The 23,270-nt window shown below is 42.5% G+C and overlaps 1 protein-coding gene across 1 annotated transcript in view; it reads right to left on the bottom strand.

Annotated features, from left to right (window-relative positions):
* The window catches only part of JCAD (junctional cadherin 5 associated), a 117,814-nt gene extending 96,176 nt beyond the window's left edge, over positions 1 to 21,638 (bottom strand). The window contains exon 1 of the mRNA XM_069729639.1: positions 21,518 to 21,638. The gene's annotated coding sequence lies outside the window, so the exon portion shown is untranslated. The remainder of the gene's footprint in view (positions 1 to 21,517) is intronic.
* Positions 21,639 to 23,270: the final 1,632 nt, after the last annotated feature.

The raw sequence follows: 23,270 nt of genomic DNA, 5'->3' as shown, positions 1-23,270 counted from the left end.
ACGCAAAGCAAGAATTATGATTTACTAATTTTAAAGGAAACTTCATAAAAATGTTGTGACTCCTTCAATAACTCACATGTAGAATATTTTTTATGTTAATGAATTCATGCGTATTAATATTTCATATTAAATGCCTGCACATAGACAATAGACAGCACATAATTCAGTAATAACTCTCATACACTCACATTCAGATGTTTTAGATGTTTATGAACCCAAAACATTTAAAGACAATAAATCTCAGGAAAGTTTGGGGGTAATTATCCTGCGACATTGGTTATCTTTCCATTTTGGCTTTTTTTTTTAACCTGAGATCTACAATCTTCTGCCTTTCAGACACTTAGAGCAATAACTCCCATTCACTGCACACACACCCAAAATGTGTGCAATAAACCCTATCCCAACCCAAAAAAATAGTTATAAAAAATAAGTCTTTTCTATGGATAAATTATTAGAGGGGTTTTCCAATATCACAAGTTATCCCCCATCCCACTGCTGATCCCCAATGACCCTGAGGTTATGCCGAGCCCTGTATTGTATGTATTGGTGGTGCACATGCTCGACCTCGACTCCAATCATTGTCTATGGGACTGTCAGTCAAAGCTGAGTACCGCGTACTGTAGTACTATTCACAATGAACAGAGCTCTGTTCTCGGAATCACTGGGGGTCCCAACCAGCATAGATTAGCAAGTTATCTGCTATCCCATGGATAGTAAATAACTTACAATTATGGGAAACCACTTTAAAACTAAAATAACATGTGTAAAGTAGCTATGGACGAGCTGCTGCTCTATAATGCCAATGTGTTATCATGTGTGGTGTGGATCACACTCACTTGTAGGCCTCCATCTTTAGGAGCCGTCGCACACTGATCAAGGGTCACCCGGTTCATTTCAACAACCAAAAGTTTACGGGACAGTTCGTCAGATTGCAACCTGTAGTATTGGGCACCACAGTTCTCGTTCCTTGTTTCCTTAACACAGCATTGCTATTCGTTCCTCTTGGACTATCCCCACATTTACTGGCTCCCTCAGGCCCTGGGATTTCCCGCCCAGTCCCGCAGTCCACCTGGGATCCCTTAACTTCCCTTCTCGCGGTCCACGTCTATCGCCCGCTGTATGCCAGAGGATAAGGCACTCTCTATAGTACCCATACCGAGCCATGATCTCTGGATGTGGCAGGAATGTCCGCAAGGGATTCTGGTAAGGCATTCTGCCATGAATAATAGATACTTTCTGACGCTAGCATCCCACTACACTTAAACTTGGCATTGGTTACTGTATTTCCCTATCTGAGTCACTACCTGGAAGCAATCCTTTTTTACTGGATCAGGTCCCTCCCACTATGGGCTAGTCCCAACCTTTAACTATGTCTGTCCCAACAGAATGTAGCTGGCAGAACTCCCCCAAACATTATGCAGCAAATATATTACACCTATAGTTATCATCCATCCTATGTCCTAACTAACTAACTACAGTTACTCTCTCATATCAGTATGTATTAAAGCTGTTGCCCTTATGTCCTAGATCCTAATTTATATCTCTACCCTATACTGTACATAACCATATCACAGTCTATTCTCAATATACACTAAAACCCCAGTACCTAGTTCACATTTCATATAACACATCATATGTATAAAACGCATGACATTATACACACGATGCGATCGGTGGCTCAGGAGTAGGAACGTGACAGTACAGTCCACCACTCCTCCACATGCAGGGACCATTACAGATAATCTCTTCTTTATACTTTACAGATCCACAAGGGGTATAATTTTAGGGTGCAGAGGGGCTACAGTCGTACCTTAGCTATGGTAGTCCATGGTGGCCCATTGGCTCCTCTGTCATATAAAGACACAACTATAAATAACAAAAGGTAATTTAAAGAGGACAAGGTCACTGGGTAAAAAAAATACAGTTTTTGCTCATATGTTATTCCTGCTTTTCCCCTAGGTATTCCTTTTTTTTTTTCGTTTGTCTGTTCTATTTAAATCTGCCAAATGGTTCCAGAGATATGGGCCTTTTTTTAGCACTAACCTTTATGTTCTCTACCAAGGGTGTGGGGCTCAGAGGGTAATAATGCAGAGCTTCTAACCTCTTTTTCTCATCTTTCAGGTTACATGGGGGGCTTATCTATAGCATTACAGAATGCTGAAGATAAGCCCCTGATGGCGGTGGTCCCAGCTTATAGGCGAAAAATGGGGTGACAGATTCCCTTTAAGAATAATAGTAATTTTGACTAGGGGTGCCAAAACTTTTACATGCCACTGCACCTGCACTTGTTATCAGCTTTGGTCCCTTCAGCTGTGGCTGTTAGGGCACCACTCCAGCAGGTTTCTTTCACTGCCAAGCTGGAGTGGTGCTTCTAATTTAAGGTCCCTGACCCTAGTATTATACTTACCCACCGCCATCTTCACCTTTTATCGCCACCGCTCCCATCGGTCTGCAGCAAGTTGTGACCTTATGGATGACTCCAGTGTTTGCTGGAGCGAGCCGGAGGCCACTTTTCAATGCAAATCTGTGAAAGTCTCATTCTGGTTCTAAAAAAACCTGCATTGAGAGCTTGTGACTGATTTCCAGAAGATGCGGTCACAAGATGTCACCGCGGGACCGTAGCTACGTCGATAAAAGGTGAAGTTGTTGGCTGGGCTATGGTCAGTGACGTAAGATTAGAAGCATGACTCCAGTGCTAACAAAAAAAACCTGACACCAAAACTGACAATGAATCTGATTCGCTATGTCGTTTACCTCATGTGCAGGGCATTGCAGTAGCTTAAGTATCCATGGTTACGACCACTCATACAGTGATATTTATTTAGTTGTTAGTGGTCGTAACCATGGATATCTAAGCTACTGCAATTTGGTAAGCGACATGGCTAATCAGAAGAACTATGCTACATTTCTAATTGTCGGTATTTGCTAATATTATTATTACACCTACCACATATTGGGATAGGATCTTGGAGATGGGAATACACCTTTAACTTAGAAACTCTACTCTCAGGCACATAAAACACAACACATTTCTGGAAATAAATAATTAAACATTGAATGGTATGCTGAAGATAAATTTGTGTGAGGGCTGGAAACATTCAAATCTCCCAGGTCACTCACCATCTTCCCCTGTGACCTTCAGTGCTGTGGTCTAGCAACACAGGACAAAGTCAGATAGAAACATACAGCGTAAAGAGCAGTGCAAAGTCATAGGGTCAGGGGGTACAACATGGTAGCAGTCCACTTCCAAGTGAACAGATGGATTTTTGAGGGACAGTATTAAAGAGGAACTTTCACCAAATTTTTCATTTTAAACTGGGCGTAGGATGTAATAGTAGCTGCTAAGCAGATAAAAATATTTTATTTTGTTTTTGATTTGTTTTTTTTTATTTTGTCTCTCTGTTGTGGAGATATAAACAATCAAAGTATTTGGCACCTAATAAGTTACTTTTTTTTTTTTAGTCCAAGTGGGTGTTCTCAGACATTTTTCACTCAGAGCGTGTACTTCTTCCTCCTATGATGCTGACCAATCATTAATGGGCTGCAACACTGTAGTTCATAAGGGACGACAGTGTGGCAATTATAGTTCATAGGGGCAGTACATTGTGTTGGTTATAGCTAAAAAGGGCAGACAGTGTGGCAATTACAGCTAAAATAGGTTGGACGGTGTGGCGGTTATAGCTAATCAGGACCAACAGTGTTGTGGTAATAGTTCATAAGGGGGGATGGTGTGCAGCCAGTATTTTATAGGAAAGGACGGTGTAGAGGCAATGTACCATTAGAGGGAGAATGTGGGAGCACAGTGTGAGGCATTCATTTATTCAGGGGAATAGAGTAGGGCACATATTTTTATTCAGGGACATTATAATTATGCTGTTATCGAACTGCATCCAATTAGTACTTTGGCTCCTGAGAGTCCCGCAGTCTGATGATGGCTGTTAATAAAACTTCCAATATCTGCTTACCATTGTAAGTAGTTCTAAGTGCATGCTATACGAAGGTATATGGTGTTGATTTGACATTGCAATTGATCGCTGACCTAAGCTTGGCAATGCATTCATGTATTGACGGTGGTTCTGGTGATGTATTAATTTACTGCTGGTGTTTCTAGTGCTGTGTTCCTGCACTGATGATGGTTATGGTGATGTATTCATGTACTGATGATGGTTCTGGTGCTGTATTTCTGTGCTGATGGTTATGAGACTGTATTTCTGTACTGGTGGTGGTTCTGTAATCCTATACTGTTATCAGTTCTGATCCTGTACAAAATGTAGCAATCCATAAATTGTTAGAAAACGTGATACATCGCTATTGATGTATTTATGTTAAAAATATTCATAGTTTGTATTTGATGGAGGGCAGAAAGATGGGAGTCTGACCATAGGTTGCTGTGTAATTTGTGAAGATTCTGTAATAATGAAATACTTGTGCAACACCTAATACATTATCTGTACTCTGTGGTACCACTGTGTCATTTGTGATGTTATATTGGACTGCAGGAAAACGTGTATTTAATTTTGGTTACCATTTTCTTTTAAGGGCAAGGAAGGGGGGAGTAACTGGGAGAGGTCTGAAGAAGGGGCGTCGTCTGAAAAGTGGCATGGTTTCCAGTGAACCTATTCTTAAAAAATTGAATTCCACCTCTGCTGTCCTGAAATTATTGCCGAAAAAGTCAACCTCAGTAACACTGTAGAGTGGTTTGGATTGTGTGGGGTGGGACCAAAAGCCCATTCCACACCCAGTAAATGCTGGCTATGTTATAAAGCCAGCATCTGCCTCTACTAGCAGTGACTAGAGCTAAGCTCTCAATACTGCTATTAACCATTTAGATGCTGCTGTTAAATTCTTATGATTAGGGTTACTATAAATTCTCCATTAAATGCCACCTTCTTGACCCAGCAGGATATCAGGATATATGGCTTCACTTCAAAAACAATAATCATGAGGCCCGAATGGCAAACACTCCTTAGTATTGCATGAATTAAGTACCGTGATAGAAAGACCATTATCTCTAATATCCAAGGATTCCATAAAAACAGGGTCTGTACCACAGATCTGTTATATCGCCAATGTGGTGCCAATATTGACAAAGGAGACAGACTCTTAGCCTGGAAAATATAGTAAGTTTAACCTCTACTGGGCACAATCTTTGAAGATTTTCTAAGACATATTATCCTAGAGTATTTCAATTAAAATAACCTCATGATGGCCCAACATCAACATGGGTTTAACCCCTTTCTGACATCGGATGTAATAATACGCCGATGTCAGACTTGCTCCCTTTGATGTGGGCTCCGATGGTGAGCCCACATCTTTACCGGCGCATGTCACCTGTTCAGAATCATTTAGAAACAACAATACTAATGTTTTAACTCAGGAAGAGTTCAGAAATCAATATTTTGTGGAATAACCATGATTTTTAATCACAGCTTTCATGCGTCTTGGCATGCTTTCCTCCAGTCTTTCACACGGCTTCTGGCGCAAAAATGTAAGCAGTTCTTCTTTGTTTGATGGCTTGTGACTATCCATCATCCTCTTGATTACATTCCAGAGGTTTTCAATGGGGTTCAGGTCTGGAGATTGGGCAGCCCATGACAGGGTTTTGATGTGGTGGGCTCTCAATTTTTGCCAAAGCTGTATAAAAGTTCAACACCCCCCTTTTGCCCCATTCAAAATAAAACAATAAAAAAAATCAAACATACACATATTTGGTATTGCCGCGTTAAAAATCGCCTGATCTATCAATATGAAAAAAGAATCAACCTGATCGCTAAACGGCGTAACAAGAAAAAAAGTAAAAACACCAGAATTACGTTTTTTTTATTGCCGCAACATTGCATTGAAATGCAATAACGGGCGATCAAAAGATCGTATCTGCACCAATATATCTTGAAAAATGCCAGCCTAGCACTCAAAAAATAAGCCCTCACCCAATCCGAGATCACGAAAAATGGAGACGCTACAGGTATCAGAAAATGGCGCAATTTTTTTTTTATAACAAATTTTGGAATTTGTTTTTCACTGCTTAGATAAAAAATAACCTAGACATGTTTGGTGTCCATGAACTTGTAATGAATAAGTGATCCACCTTCTTCACTGGTTTGTAGCCTACTGGCATTTCATTATCTGGATTAGAGCACTTTTCCTTGCTCCATGCTTTGTCCTTTTGGACATTCCTTTGTCCATTTCAGCATTGCTACATGATTATTGTGCCAGTTTTTCTGTCATTTGCATAGTTTCAACTATTTGGTTTGAATTTTTTATTTATTTTTATTTTTTTCACTTTGTTGTTAACATATTGGTTTCTTTAGTTTTCATCTGGTCATGTCTGATGGGCTTGCATTATTGTCCTTATTTGATACTATAATACTGTACAATAGCATGTGTGTATATCATTATAGCCACTAAATGTGTAAGTTACAAACCAGAGGTGTTGATTTATGATTTACTTTCTTATTGCTTACCGTATATACTCGAGTATAAGCCGAGATTTTCAGCCCAAATTTTTGGGCTGAAAGTGCCCCTCTCGGCTTATACTCGAGTCAAGGTGGGTGGCAGAGTCGGCGGGTGAGGGGGTGAGGGCGCTGAGGTATACTTACCTAGTCCCAGCGATCCTCGCGCTGTCCCTGCTGTCTCACGGTCTTCTGTGCTGCAGCTTCTTCCCCTCTTCAGCGGTCACGTGGGACCGCTCATTAGAAAAATGAATAGGCGGCTCCACCTCCCATAGGGGTGGAGCCGCCTATTCATTTCTCTAATCAGCGGTGCCGGTGACCGCTGATAGAGAAAGAAGCTGCGGCACCGAAGACCAGCTGTGACAGGCAGGGGGAGCCGGACGCCGGGACCAGGTAAGTATGTAATATTCACCTGTCCGCGTTCCAGCCGCCGGGCGCCGCTCCATCTTCCCGGCGCCTCCATCTTCCCGGCGTCTGCGCTCTGACTGTTCAGGTCAGAGGGCGCGATGACGCATATAGTGTGCGCGGCGCCCTCTGCCTGATCAGTCAGTGCAGAGACGCCGGGAAGATGGAGACGCCAGGAAGATGGAGGCGCCGGAACGAGACGCCGGGAGCTGCAATCAAGGGAGGTGAGTATGGCTTTTTTTTTTATTTTTTTACTGCAGCAGCAGCGGCAATGGCACAGCTTTATATAGGGAACTATGAACGGTGCAGAGCACTGTATATGGGGCACAGCTATGGGGCACAATGAACGGTGCAGAGCACTGTATATGGGGCACAGCTATAGGGAACAATGAACGGTGCAGAGCACTATATGGGGCACAGCTATAGGGAACAATGAACGGTGCAGAGCACTATATGGGGCACAGCTATAGGGAACAATGAACGGTGCAAAGCACTATATGGGGCACAGCTATAGGGAACAATGAATGGTGCAGAGCACTATATGGGGCACAGCTATAGGGAACAATGAACGGTGCAGAGCACTATATGGGGCACAGCTATAGGGACAATCATGAACAGTGCAGAGCACTATATGGGGCACAGCTATAGGGAACAATGAACGGTGCAGAGCACTATATGGGGCACAGCTATAGGGAACAATGAACGGTGCAGAGCACTATATGGGGCACAGCTATAGGGAACAATGAACGGTGCAGAGCACTATATGGGGCACAGCTATAGGGACAATCATGAATGGTGCAGAGCACTATATGGGGCACAGCTATAGGGAACAATGAACGGTGCAGAGCACTATATGGGGCACAGCTATAGGGAACAATGAACGGTGCAGAGCACTATATGGGGCACAGCTATAGGGAACAATGAACGGTGCAGAGCACTATATGGGGCACAGCTATAGGGAACAATGAACGGTGCAGAGCACTATATGGGGCACAGCTATAGGGACAATCATGAATGGTGCAGAGCACTATATGGGGCACAGCTATAGGGAACAATGAACGGTGCAGAGCACTATATGGGGCACAGCTATAGGGACAATCATGAATGGTGCAGAGCACTATATGGGGCACAGCTATAGGGAACTATGAACGGTGCAGAGCACTATGTGGGGCACAGCTATAGGGAACAATGAACGGTGCAGAGCACTATATGGGGCACAGCTATAGGGCAATAATGAACAGTGCAGAGCACTATATGGGGCACAGCTATAGGGACAATCATGAACGGTGCAGAGCACTATATGGCACAGCTATAGGGAACTATGAACGGTGCAGAGCACTATATGGGGCACAGCTATAGGGACAATCATGAACGGTGCAGAGCACTATATGGCACAGCTATAGGGAACTATGAACGGTGCAGAGCACTATGTGGGGCACAGCTATAGGGAACAATGAACGGTGCAGAGCACTATATGGGGCACAGCTATAGGGCAATAATGAACAGTGCAGAGCACTATATGGGGCACAGCTATAGGGAACTATGAACGGTGCAGAGCACTATATGGCAGAGCTATGGGGCAATAATGAACATGCAGAGCACTATATGGCACAGCTATGGGGCAAGAATGATCTATTTTTATTTTTTGAAATTCACCGGTAAATGCTGCATTTGCACCCTAGGCTTATACTCGAGTCAATAAGTTTTCCCAGTTTTTTGTGGCAAAATTAGGGGGGTCGGCTTATACTTGGGTCGGCTTATACTCGAGTATATACGGTATATACCCTTTTGCCTAGTACATTGGAGGAGGCTAGCTTTAGGTCCTCACATGTGTCTTGTTTGCATTAGTAAAAATTTCATTTTTTTTCCATTAATTATTGTGGTTTCTATTGTGGGGTTGATCGCGACCTTTCTACACACTACTTTTTCTTGGTTTCTTGTTCAGATGCATTGGTATATGGTCAGTGATCCCCATTAATATTTAGTAGTGCCCTCAAGTTTTCATTTTTCCAAAAGTACAACTCGTCCCGCAAAAAACAAGCTCTCACATGGCCATATTGACGGAAAAATAAAGTTATGGCTCTGGGAAAAGGGGAGCAAAAAACGAAAACGAAATTACCTCTGGTCATGAAAGGGTTAAGAGGGATCTGTACTGTCACACTAATATGATCAGCTTCTAGAAGGTAAGTTCCTGGCTGAACCAGTGTAAGGCCATGTACAGTGGGGCAAAAAAGTATTTAGTCAGTCAGCAATAGTGCAAGTTCCACCACTTAAAAAGATGAGAGGCGTCTGTAATTTACATCATAGGTAGACCTCAACTATGGGAGACAAACTGAGAAAAAAAAATCCAGAAAATTACATTGTCTGTTTTTTTTATCATTTTTTTGCATATTATGGTGGAAAATAAGTATTTGGTCAGAAACAAACAATCAAGATTTCTGGCTCTCACAGACCTGTAACTTCTTCTTTAAGAGTCTCCTCTTTCCTCCACTCATTACCTCTAGTAATGGCACCTGTTTAAACTTGTTATCAGTATAAAAAGACACCTGTGCACACCCTCAAACAGTCTGACTCCAAACTCCACTATGGTGAAGACGAAAGAGCTATCAAAGGACACCAGAAACAAAATTGTAGCCCTGCACCAGGCTGGGAAGACTGAATCTGCAATAGCCAACCAGCTTGGAGTGAAGAAATCAACAGTGGGAGCAATAATTAGAAAATGGAAGACATACAAGACCACTGATAATCTCCCTCGATCTGGGGCTCCACGCAAAATCCCACCCCGTGGGGTCAGAATGATCACAAGAACGGTGAGCAAAAATCCCAGAACCACGCGGGGGGACCAAGTGAATGAACTGCAGAGAGCTGGGACCAATGTAACAAGGCCTACCATAAGTAACACACTACGCCACCATGGACTCAGATCCTGCAGTGCCAGACGTGTCCCACTGCTTAAGCCAGTACATGTCCGGGCCCGTCTGAAGTTTGCTAGAGAGCATTTGGATGATCCAGAGGAGTTTTGGGAGAATGTCCTATGGTCTGATGAAACCAAACTGGAACTGTTTGGTAGAAACACAACTTGTCGTGTTTGGAGGAAAAAGAATACTGAGTTGCATCCATCAAACACCATACCTACTGTAAAGCATGGTGGTGGAAACATCATGCTTTGGGGCTGTTTCTCTGCAAAGGGGCCAGGACGACTGATCCGGGTACATGAAAGAATGAATGGGGCCATGTATCGTGAGATTTTGAGTGCAAACCTCCTTCCATCAGCAAGGGCATTGAAGATGAAACGTGGCTGGGTCTTTCAACATGACAATGATCCAAAGCACACCGCCAGGGCAACGAAGGAGTGGCTTCGTAAGAAGCATTTCAAGGTCCTGGAGTGGCCTAGCCAGTCTCCAGATCTCAACCCTATAGAAAACCTTTGGAGGGAGTTGAAAGTCCGTGTTGCCAAGCGAAAAGCCAAAAACATCACTGCTCTAGAGGAGATCTGCATGGAGGAATGGGCCAACATACCAACAACAGTGTGTGGCAACCTTGTGAAGACTTACAGAAAACGTTTGACCTCTGTCATTGCCAACAAAGGATATATTACAAAGTATTGAGATGAAATTTTGTTTCTGACCAAATACTTATTTTCCACCATAATATGCAAATAAAATGTTAAAAAAAACAGACAATGTGATTTTCTGGATTTTTTTTTCTCAGTTTGTCTCCCATAGTTGAGGTCTACCTATGATGTAAATTACAGACGCCTCTCATCTTTTTAAGTGGTGGAACTTGCACTATTGCTGACTGACTAAATACTTTTTTGCCCCACTGTATGTCCTCTATCTGGACTTTTCAGTGCCATATAAAAAATTTGTACATAAAATAAGTGCAATGGGAAAAACTAGGGAAAAATGTGTGTATTTGGGTTAACAAATAGCTCACTGATGAGAAACAATGGGTGGTTATTAATAGAACACACTGATTCGGTCACAGTTAACAGTTGAGTACCACAAATATCAGTTTTGTGCCTTCTTCTTTTTTAACATATTTATTAATGACGTTGTAGAGGTCATATACAGCTCTGGCAAAAATTAAGAGACCACCATGCCACGCCAGAGAGGCAACGGGAGATTAGGGAGGTTAATAAGAGGCTCAAGAATTGGTGTAGGAAGGAGGGGTTTGGGTTTCTGCAGAACTGGGCCGATTTCTCAGTTGGCTACAGGTTCTACGCTAGGGACGGGCTGCACCTCAATGGGGAGGGTGCAGCTGTGCTGGGGGAGAAAATGGCTAGAAGGTTGGAGGAGTGTTTAAACTAGGAATTGGGGGGGAGGGTATTCATTTTATAGGAGGGGAATATAGTGCAGAAAGAGACCTGGGCACAAATAAGGAAGTTGGGGGTGGCGGTGGCATGGGAGGTGGGGTTATATCAATTGATAATTTAAGAAAGAATAGAGGTGCAGAGGGATACATAAAGTCCATATATACTAATGCCAGAAGTCTCACCAACAAAATGGACGAATTAGAATTAATGTTGGAGCATAATTATGACATGGTGGGGATATCTGAAACGTGGCTGGATGAGAGCCATGACTGGGCTGTTTCAAAAACCTGACCGGCACATCCAAACATAGACTAAGTGTGAACAGGTGCTGAACCTAGAGTTGCCAACTCGTATATAGTTAAGTAAATAAGGCAGCACACTGGAGCGCTAGAACATACAAACTTGAAAAACGAAATTTGAACTGCATTACTGCACTAGAAATATGAAAAATGAGAGCGTTTAGCGCATAAAAATGGCCAATTTTATGTGTACCTGGTAGCCCCTTTACGGCATCTCTCTTTTACCAGGTCCTACACTTGCCTTACCTCGCTGAGAATAAACGTCTCCATCTGAATGGGTACATGTGAAACCTCTTCCTAGACTAAAATTCTCTCTCTCTGTGGAGGGGTATTGGACCTGCTGTAAATAAAACACCTGTGGCTAGGAGGCGGAGTGCACGATCAGAAGGCTAGAGAATACATTTCAAAAACCTGACCAGCACATCCAAACATAGACTAAGTGTGAACAGGTGCTGAACCCAGAGTCGCCAACTCGTATATAGTTAAGTAAATAAGGCAGCACACTGCAGCGCTAAAATTGGCCATTTTTATGCGCTAAACGCTCTCATTTTTCATATTTCTAGTGCAGTAATGCAGTTCAAATTTCGTTTTTCAAGTTTGTATGTTCTAGCGCTGCAGTGTGCTGCCTTAATGGGGATAGGGGAAAATATGTGTAAGTGGGTTAAGAGCTGGCTCAGGGATAGGAAACAAAGGGTGGTTATTAATGGAGCACACTCGGACTGGGTCGCAGTTAGCAGTGGGGTACCACAGGGGTCAGTATTGGGCCCTCTTCTTTTTAACATATTTATTAATGATCTTGTAGGGGGCATTCAGAGTGGAATTTCAACATTTGCAGATGACACTAAACTCTGTAGGGTAATCAATACAGAGGAGGACAATTTTATATTACAGGATGATTTATGTAAACTAGAAGCTTGAGCTGATAAATGGCAAATGAGCTTTAATGGGGATAAATGTAAGGTCATGCACTTGGGTAGAAGTAATAAGATGTATAACTATTTGCTTAATTCTAAAAGTCTGGGCAAAACTGTCAATGAAAAAGACCTGGGAGTATGGGTGGATGACAAACTCACATTTAGTGGCCAGTGTCAGGCAGCTGCTACAAAGGCAAATAAAATAATGGGATGCATTAAAAGAGGCATAGATGCTCATGAGGAGAACATAATTTTACCTCTCTACAAGTCACTAGTTCGACCACACTTAGAATACTGTGCACAGTTCTGGTCTCCGGTGTATAAGAAAGACATAGCTGAACTGGAGCGGGTGCAGAGAAGAGCGACCAAGGTTATTAGAGGACTGGGGGGTCTGCAATACCAAGATAGGTTATTACACTTGGTCCTATTTAGTTTGGAAAAACAAAGGCTAAGGGGTGATCTTATGTTAATGTATAAATATATGAGGGGACAGTACAAAGACCTTTCTGATGATCTTTTTAATCATAGACCTGAGACAGGGACAAGGGGGCATCCTCTGCGTCTGGAGGAAAGAAGGTTTAAGCATAATAACAGACGCGGATTCTATACTGTAAGAGCAGTGAGACTATGGAACTCTCTGCCGTATGATGTTGTAATGAGTGATTCATTACTTAAATTTAAGAGGGGACTGGATACCTTTCCGGAAAAGTATAATGTTACTGGGTATATATACTAGATTCCTTGATAGGGCGTTGATCCAGGGAACTAGTCTGATTGCCGTATGTGGAGTCGGGAAGGAATTTTTTTCCCCAATGTGGAGCTTACTCTTTGCCACATGGTTTTTTTTTGCCTTCCTTTGGATCAACATGTTAGGGCATGTTAGGTTAGGCTATGGGTTGAACTAGATGGACTTAAAGTCTTCCTTCAACCTTAAAAACTATGTTACCACATCAAAACCCTGTCATGGGCAGCCCAATCTCCAGACCTGAACCTCATTGAAAACCTCTTTAATGTAATCAAGAGGATGATGGATAGTCACAAGCCATCACACAAAGAAGAACTGCTTACATTTTTGTGCCAGAAGCAGTGTGAAAGACTGGAGGAAAGCATGCCAAGACACATGAAAGCTGTGATTAAAAATCATGGTTATGCCACAAAATATTGATTTCTGATCTCTTCCTGAGTTAAAACATTAGTATTGTTGTTTCTAAATGATTATGAACTTGTTTTCTTTGCATTATTTGAGGTCTGAAAGCACTATTTTTTGAAACAGTTTGACCATTTCTCCTTTACAGAAAAAAAATACTAAATTTATTGCTTGGAAATTCAGAGACATGTTGTCAGTAGTTTATAGAATGAAAGAACAATTTACATTTTACTCAAAAATATACCTATAAAGAGAACAATCAGACAAACTGAACATTTTGCAGTGGTCTCTTAATTTTTGCCAGAGCTATAGAGTAGAATTTCAATATTTACAGATGATAGTAAACTCTGCATGGTAATCAACACAGAAGAGGATAATTTAATGATAGAAAAAATATATATAAACTGGAGGCTTGGGCTGAGAAATGGCTATTATAGTTTGAGAATCCCAGATTTAACTGGGGGTACTCAAATGAAGCATCATCAAAAAGAAAGTGAAAAAAAAGCAGTTGGACATTGTAGTTAGAATAGGATAGTATCATGACTCTGCTCTCAGATTACCCAGGGCCAGGGGCTCCTTCCCTGTCCCTAACGCTAGGGGTGCTCTAGCTATCTCTGCTCCCCAGATTACATCTGATGGTGAAGACACCAGAGCCACGTACCTTGCTGAACTCATGAATCAGCCCTATATCTACCCCCTCTCCCACCCAGGGAAGTGGAGAGTAATAGTGTATGAATATACACAAACCAAATATACAAGGAAGGATACAGGGATAAAGGAAAAATACCAAATCCTTCAAATATGCACTTGTAGACAACAGAGGGAAACAAACCAAATATGAGAGGAAGATGATTTGCAAACAGCCTAAAAAGTCCAAGCAACAGTCACAGAACAATACTCCAAACGTCTTTACCAACAACCGACTCCTCCACTCCACACCGGGCAGTACAAGACTTAACACTGGCAATCCACATTGCCAGAGGTGAGTGTATATAGCAGAGGAGAGTGGCCAATACTGAACAGCTGAGATCATTCATGAAGGGAGGCTTCAGAGATTCTAAGCTGAACAGTTTAACCCCTGCAATGCTAACAGAAACTTGTACCATTTAATAAGAAGGAGATGTGCTTCTAATCAGTGCAGGAGTATGTGAAATCAGACTTTGTGGTCTTCTGGCCCCTCTCTGTCACAGTAAACCCGTGATAGGGAATTTTTAATTCAAGTATATTAGAAAATAGTTTTGATTATGGCACTAAATAGATAGGGATTTAGGATTAAAACTAATTTGGACTTCGGACCACCTTTTTAACCCTGCTGTTGTCTTCGGTCTGGGGAGGCCGATTTTGAACTTTGGTATTTTTTGGGATGTTCAAGATGCGGTTCTGAAACTTGTGGTTGATTGACTTAAATGAGGATGGGTTGGTCGGCCACGGGTTTCAGAGCCGCATCTTGAATATTTTAAAGAATATTGAAGTTCAAGGTCGGTCGTTTTTGACCGAAGACAACAGCAGGGTTAATGAAAGGTATGAGAGCTGTAATGCTGGCTATATACAGGGCTGATTTGTAGGGGTGCATGTGCCCTGAGATCTCTTCCATCTTGAAAATCTAAGTGGTCACCACCACCCACATCGCTGCCCCATCAACCTTCATCTAGCCCTGAAAAGGAAGAACTAGCTGAATATGGTGTACATATAATTCAGGTCATGTTAGAACCACAGTAAAGTGGCTTCACACGGTAAATACAGTGTTTATGATAATTGCTTGGTATCAGTGGGCTTGATATGGAGATCATGGCAATTCTAAAATTAAAGTCTCCTTAAACAACCTCTCTTTTACAGTATTTCAACGGTTCCTACTTCTGGGTGGGCTGAAGAGTTGTGCCTCTCACTTTATAGATGGAAACTCCTCTAGGTCTTGAATGATCGCACATGAAGTCATATCAAAATCTCCCCAGCAGTGAAAATATCCCTAAAAAAAAAGTTTATAAAAGAAAAATCAAATTCTGAAATTTGCAATACAACTAAAATGCAATTCGAAGCAGCAATGGCTGATTGAATCCACTCTAATACGAAGGTCTCCTTGCAACCTGCGGCTTAATAAGTGAAATTGGTGCAGTTAGGTGACAAGAGGTCCCTGCGAGATTATCTGAGCTAGATAAAAACCCCTGCAATTTGCTGCAATAGTCAGATGTGACAACTCAAAACATTCTAAAAGCCCAAGGCTATAATTACCGGGATCGTGTTTTTAGTAGAGAAAGAGGGGTCTGTGCTTTGTGTTCACAACCACCGATTCTTCTGTCCCTTCTTTATGGGTGCAGCATACTGTCAATGTTTTGGGAAGGAGACTCCCAGTCAGATCCTCTGCTATATAAAAAGTGTGCACATTACTGTGTCCTCTACACACTGCAGGCAGATTTGCAGCAACATTTCTCATAATTTTTCAGGTAGAATCATCTAAAAAAGAAATGCAACCATTGAATGCGTTCTGGAAAATGCACTCTATGAGAAAAACATCCGAGAAGTAGAAATAACTTGCAAACGTGTCCTCCATTTGGGTTCTTTGGGTAGGTTTCTCAAACAGCTCGAGCCAAAACTCCTACAGCCCCGTCCAAATTATTATCTTTGAGAACAGAGCATCAATTTGGGCTTATTTTCTTCCTGTAGCTTCTCTATGTGAAATAACACCCGTTCACTACTCGTTAGTAGGTCTATCATTGTCCAGCCATCAACCAGGACATGTTGATAGTTGATTGACCTTATGTTGACCATTTTGGCCAAAGCTCCTTATCTGAAGTCTACTAACTCCATTCTGTAGACATGTTCCGAGAAAAGCTCCACCATTCATAGCCAATGTTCTGATGCAACGGGACAGGCAAAATGTAAGATATCCTATAACCCAATACTGCACATAGAGGAAATTAGACTATAACATTCATTTTTATATAAAAACAGTGGCAGATGCTCCTCAATGATAAATCAGTTTTCGATATATTACAGCATGCTAAAAAAGGCAGTCTGCTAAGAAATCTTAGGATATTATATATTGAGAGTTAATTGTGAGATTCTGTAAGAAGTGCTTACTTAAAGAGGTTGTCCCGGATTTTAACATTGATGACCTATCCTTAACATAGGTCATCAATGTAGTTGGGGGTGCGACACCTGGTACCGCCGCTGATCATCTGTTCCACGTGTCGGCCGGTACTGCTCAGCTGTGGAGCTAAGGCTTCTTTCACACTTCACTTGTTTGGCATTAGTCTGTGCCGATATCTTGACGGATCGACGGATCCGTCAAAATTGTTGAGAAAACCGTTCTAACGGATCCGTTTTTTGACGCATCTGTGTTTCTGGGAAAAGTATCTACTTTTTGGAGCATGCTCAATTGAAAAAGTGGATTGGGGCGACGGATCCGCCAAATGATGGTCACGACGGATCCGTCTCCCATAGGCGGCCATTCTAGGAAATGGCGGACGCGACGGATCCATCGCGAACCGCCATTTCGGCGCAGACAAAAAACGTTGCAATGTCCGTCGATGTCTAGACGACGTCCGCCAAAGTTCGACGGATCCGTCACGGGGCGGATGGAACGGACGACCATCCGCCACAACCCGTTGCTAATGCAAGTCTATGGGAAAATAGCGGATCCGCCCCCCAAAAAATGGCGGATCCGCTATTTGACGAAAATGGCGGTTTCAAACTGACGCCAAAAGACTGAAGTGTGAAAGAGACCTAAGCAGCACAGGTCCGTCGACTGTATAGTGGCCGTGGCCATCTTCTGCACATCCGCCCCCTATTCAGATCATTAGGGGGTGGATGTGCTGTACCTGAAAACATCCATTACTCCAACGACAGAGCTGTGCTGTGCAGCTCCAAAAATGAGCAGTACCGGCCGACAATGGGAACCGCTGATCGGCGGAGGTACCAGGTGCCGCATTCCCACAAATCAGACTTTGATGACCTATCCTAAGGACAGGCCATCACTGTTAAAGCCCCAGACAACCCCTTTAAACAAGAACACAACTTTAGGATAGATAGGTGATCGGTTGGTTGAATGAGTTGTTGGATAGTAATGACGGGTTGGTTGAACGGATCCCTTTACACAACACCCTTAGTGTGGACTGAAGGTCGCTCTCTTGATGTATTCCTAAGACACTCACATCAAGATTGACTTTTGGTCGTAGGTTACGTCTACACGGTTTATGGGGAACAACCGAAGGAACGGAAGAGGGTGGAAAAATCAGGAATAAAGCGATTGGTAACATTTTTACACAACTATTTACCCTATGTTCATTACAAACTGGGCAAAGGGTACTAAAATTTTTTTTTTAAAGTACACTTTAAAAGGAATCTGTCAGCAGATTTTTTGCTATGGAATCTGAGAGCAACAGGACGTAAGGGCAGAGAGCTTGATTCCAGACATGTATCACTTACTGGGCTGCTTGGTGCAGTTTTGATAAAATCCTTGTTTTGTCTGTTGTAGATGTAGCAGTGCTATAAATGCTGAGCCCCGTATAACCCCGCCCACACCACTGATTGGCAGCTTCCTATGTACACTGAACATTATCAGCAAGCTGCCAATCAATGGTGCGAGGGGCGGGGTTACAAAGATTAGCCTGACTGCCTGGCATGCAAGCTCTAGTCCAGCAATGATAGTCTCCTGCTGATAAAACACTAATTGTATTGAAATTACAGCAAGCTGCTGAGTTGCACATCCCTGGAATTAGGCTCTTTGCCCCTACATTATGGTGCTCTGAGATTAAATAGCAAAAACCTGCTGACAGATTCCCTTTCAAGTATAACTTTCAAGTATTAAAGGGATCTGTCACCAAACTTCACAATACAAACTGAATACATTTAAGTAGATCTGTTAGAACTGATGAGGCTGGTGTACTCGCTTTGAAATTTCATGTCAGAGTGGATTTACAGTCCAGTCCTTGGGCTATTGTATGGTTGGTTGACCGAATAAAAGAATGACTGGTTGATTGTTTCATTGATTGGATGATTAGTTGGACAGAAAAACACAAAAATGGATGCATATTATACGGGAAACACTATAGGCTTATGACACAGATACAACTGTTTTAGAATGACCTAGTTTGATGAGGGTACAGCCATGGGGCTATAGGATGCCTGATTCATTAATGGCATAGATGTTTAGTTGGTCGGATATCTGGTTCCATGGTTGTTTGGTTAGTTGGTTTCTCAGTTACTTGGTTGCATATTTGGTTATTTGGATTATTGGTTAGGCAGATAAACAAATGGGTGATACTTTCTACAAATTGTATGTGAAACACTCTATATGGACTTATCACAATTCCACTATTATTTTGCAGTTACAGCATGAAATATTTAAAGGAGCTGTCCAATACCTATAACTGCCCCTTACAAATATCAACCAGCCCTAGCAGAGTCTCAAATGGGACAACAAAGGAGAATGGTCCTGCAGTCACTTTTGCTCATCTTCTATCCTCCACCCGAAACAGGAGATCACCATGGCGCGGACCCTTACCACAGATTCTGTTACTGCCATTCCCTGGCGACGTCCTGGTTCAATAGCAGTGATGAAGAAGTGACTGCAGCTTCCATAGCTGTGGCTACTGTAAAGGCTCGCTACACCTCCCCTATGACTGAATGTGAAGGGAAGATATGAGTTCATTTTCTCCCTCTAGCTGCTGCTCCAATAATGCAGCAATGCAGGATTTTACCACTATTGACCTGCAGATGAAACTTATATCTGCATGGACACGGGCTATTGGATGGTGGTCGATTCCATGTTTGGTTGGACAGATGGAAGGATGGACGGACTGAGACAGATTGTGTACAAATCACTCTATATGGACTTGACTCTGCAAATGACCATGAAACGGGTCTGATCTGCTTGAAAAATGTCTGGAACATAGAACTACTAGCTGAAAATTACTTCAGAAGGCATTTAGTTTGGCAAGAGCACAGATTTTGGTCGAGTGGTTGGTTGGTTGGTTGTTTGGACAGATGAATGGACTGATAGATGGATGGACTGATAGATGGATGGACTGATGGATGATTGGACTGATGGATGGACTGATGGATGACTGGACTGATAGATGGATGGACTGATGGATGATTGGACTGATAGATGGATGGACTGATAGATGGACTGATAGATAGATGGACTGATGGATGGATGGACTGATGGATGACTGGACTGATGGATGGACTGATAGATGGATGGACTGATAGATGATTGGACTGATAGATGGATGGACTGATGGATGGACTGATAGATGGATGGACTGATGGATGGACTGATAGATGGATGGACTGATGGATGGATGGACTGATGGATGACTGGACTGATGGATGGACTGATAGATGGATGGACTGATGGATGATTGGACTGATAGATGGATGGACTGATGGATGGATGGATTGATAGATGGATGGACTGATAGATGGATGGACTGATAGATGGATGGACTGATGGATGGACTGATAGATGGATGCACTGATAGATGGATGGACTGATGGATGGACTGATAGATGGATGGACTGATAGATGGATGGACTGATAAATGGATGGACTGATGAATGATTGGACTGATAGATGGATGGACTGATAGATGGACTGATAGATGGATGGACTGATGGATGATTGGACTGATAGATGGATGGACTGATGGATGGACTGATAGATGGATGGACTGATGAATGATTGGACTGATAGATGGATGGACTGATGGATGGACTGATAGAGGGATGGACTGATGGATGATTGGACTGATAGATGGATGGACCGATGGATGATTGGACTGCTAGATGGATGGACTGATAGATGGATGGACTGATAGATGGACTGATGATGGATGGACTGATAGATGGATGGACTGATAGATGGATGGACTGATAGATGGATGGACTGATAGATGGATGGACTGATAGATGGATGGACTGATGGATGGACTGATAGATGGATGGACTGATAGATGGATGGACTGATAGATGGATGGACTGATAGATGGATGGACTGATGGATGGACTGATAGATGGATGGACTGATGGATGGACTGATAGATGGATGGACTGATAGATGGATGGACTGATAGATGACTTGTATATAGATTCTAGCTTTTTACTCTACACCTGAGCACAGGACAGGGTCATTGATGTAAATGCTGTATAACCTTGGTACGTTGTAACGCACACAGCCCGGCTGTTACTAGAAGATACTACAACTGATAGATCCTCGGTGATGCGTCGCACACCCTGCAACTAAAGTAGACGATGCAGCAATTGGTCAATATTAACATGACAGACATTCTTCAACATCATACGCTTCTGCTGTAAATCAGAACGACTGGGCTCTATCGGTGCCTGGAGAGGATCAGCTGCGGATCTATCCTAGCTGGACAGGAGTTTGCCTCTAAAAATGTCTGATATGTCTGAGGCAGAACCCCACCTCTAGTGAAGAAGCTGCACAAAATGCCATAATTAAGTATCCAAAGCATGGCCAACGGCAAAGTGCACGACACACCGGACACAAAAGTACCTGCCAAAGCCACAGAAAAAGCAATAATCTGCTAGAATCAGAAGAATGACAGGACATGATGTGAATCTCAGCAATAGTCACTTGCTCCTGTAGGACTGAAGGTGATCTCCAGAGGCACACACATGGACACACTGCTGAGCCTAACACCAGCCTTGTGCATGATGGGGGCAGCAGGTCTTAGTGCCACAGTCTGGGTGACATTGGATCTTACCAGACATGTCACAGATCCTGCAGGAATAGAAGGAACATGCCTCAAATCCAGAGAGAAACTTAGCTTCAGTTCATCACAGGCAGCTGCTGACTGGCTGCTGCTTCTTCTTCTTCTTCTTTTTGCTGTGGATTCTGCTGCTCTACATTTCACAGGCAATGACTTTGAAGACATAAACGTTTTCTTCTCATGCAATGTATGCAGCAAGGAAATGAGGTTGCATTAGGGGAGACACTAAAGGAAAAGACAAGGACTTACCTTGTGAGTCCCCCCATGCTTGCATCCTGTCTACTTGGTGTGCAGCAGCTACAGAATTGTAATCCAGCACTGCATGAAGCTACTGCTGAGCATGCCTAGTAAATGCAGTCACTTGGAAAGCAACTAGGAAGAGGAGAAGGTTCCCCCAACAGCCTAATCATTTCACAGCCAGTCTGAAAGTTTTAAAGGTGCAAAACACTGAAGTTTGGGGTTTCCTCCTACTTAGGATATGTATTTGGGGTGCAACGTATCCATAAAGCGTAGTGTCTTGATACTGACTTTCATCCAATAGACTATCGACTACTTAATAACAATCATTTTATTTCTATAGCGCCAACATATACCGCAGCGCTTTATGAATCAGCTTTAATAAATGCAAAAAATGGCATATATATAATAATAATAATAATGAATAATGAAATCTGACTCAGCTCTGCTCCATCGGTTTAGGCAGGGTTATTAATGTGAGATATGCTCCTTACAGTAACGTAGAAATGGATTCCTATGTGATCGTCATCCTCATAATATCTCACTATTCCAAATGCTGCTCTAATGAATTTTTACAATTTTTTTTTATTTATTTATCACATTATTCACAGTTCTCCTTCTGGATATGGAAACAGATGAGATGTGGAAACAGTTTGCGCTCTTTAAATTTGCAAGGAATAGTTTAACGCGCCAGTGTTAGTCTATGGGGATGTCCATCATGTCCGACTCAAAAAAAATCGCCGCATGCCCGAGTTTGATATGATATTCGGATCGAACTTGGCAATGGAAAACATTAGACTGCACTCGGATGACATCTGAGTGCAGTCTGATTTCCGTTCACTGACACAATGGAGAAGACGGGGGAACTTTTTTCTCCATCTTCTGGAGAGAATCAGATCACACTATGCTGACACTCCGATCAGAATTTAATCAGTGTCATTTACATAATTGTCCCTATTTCTAAGGTAAGATAATATATGGCTGTCTGCACCTGCCCTTATTATGTCATATTATACATAGGAGCGGCTTACTGTACCCAGTAATGAAATGAACTGGTAGAAAATCCCAGCAATATAATGCACTTTATATGTCATTTACTGCCGACACGCTTACAAAGTGATCATAATGCACAAGTAACAGACAAGTAACACAACCAGCTCTGCTACATCCTCGCTATCTACGCACCTGTGTCACCCAGTAATTGCTGTAGCTCTGCCAAATATGACATTGCATTTTCTAGCACTATATGCAGTGCAGGCATCTACCAAAAAAACAGGGTGTGGGGAGCAGCAGATGCAAAGATCTGCAACTTATATCATCTGAGGCCTACCAATAAAGGAATCTTGCTAATTATTTTATGCATTTATGTAAATAGATGCTTCCTAAATGTCAGCGAGATCTGTATCCCATGCTCCCTATGAAAAATGCACTTGCGATGCAGGGACCAATAAGAATGCTTGTGCTTTTTTTTTTTTATTTCTGTTACTATATGGAATGAGGCAGGGTGTCAGATGATGTCCCCATAGAAGCAGGGCAGAGTGTGAACATGGGCATACATGGCCGCCTGTCTATTGCTGCCACTGTGCTGCTGACAAGCAGCTGGGAGCGAGGAAACATTTAAACAAATGTTCTGAGCTGCACTTATTTCTGCATCTCCCCTTGTCCCTTCCTACGTTCCCTCCCTGAAGTCCTCTTCTCTCCGCCAATCCCGGCCTGTTGTTAGGCAGAAAACGTCATTCATAAAGCAGAACAATGACAGCTGGAA

The sequence above is a fragment of the Ranitomeya imitator genome, chromosome 6 (genome assembly GCF_032444005.1).
Source record: "Ranitomeya imitator isolate aRanImi1 chromosome 6, aRanImi1.pri, whole genome shotgun sequence".
Lineage (NCBI taxonomy): Eukaryota > Metazoa > Chordata > Amphibia > Anura > Dendrobatidae > Ranitomeya > Ranitomeya imitator.
The sequence above is the reverse complement of the archived record's forward strand: the minus strand, read 5'-3'. Positions and strand labels throughout refer to the sequence as shown.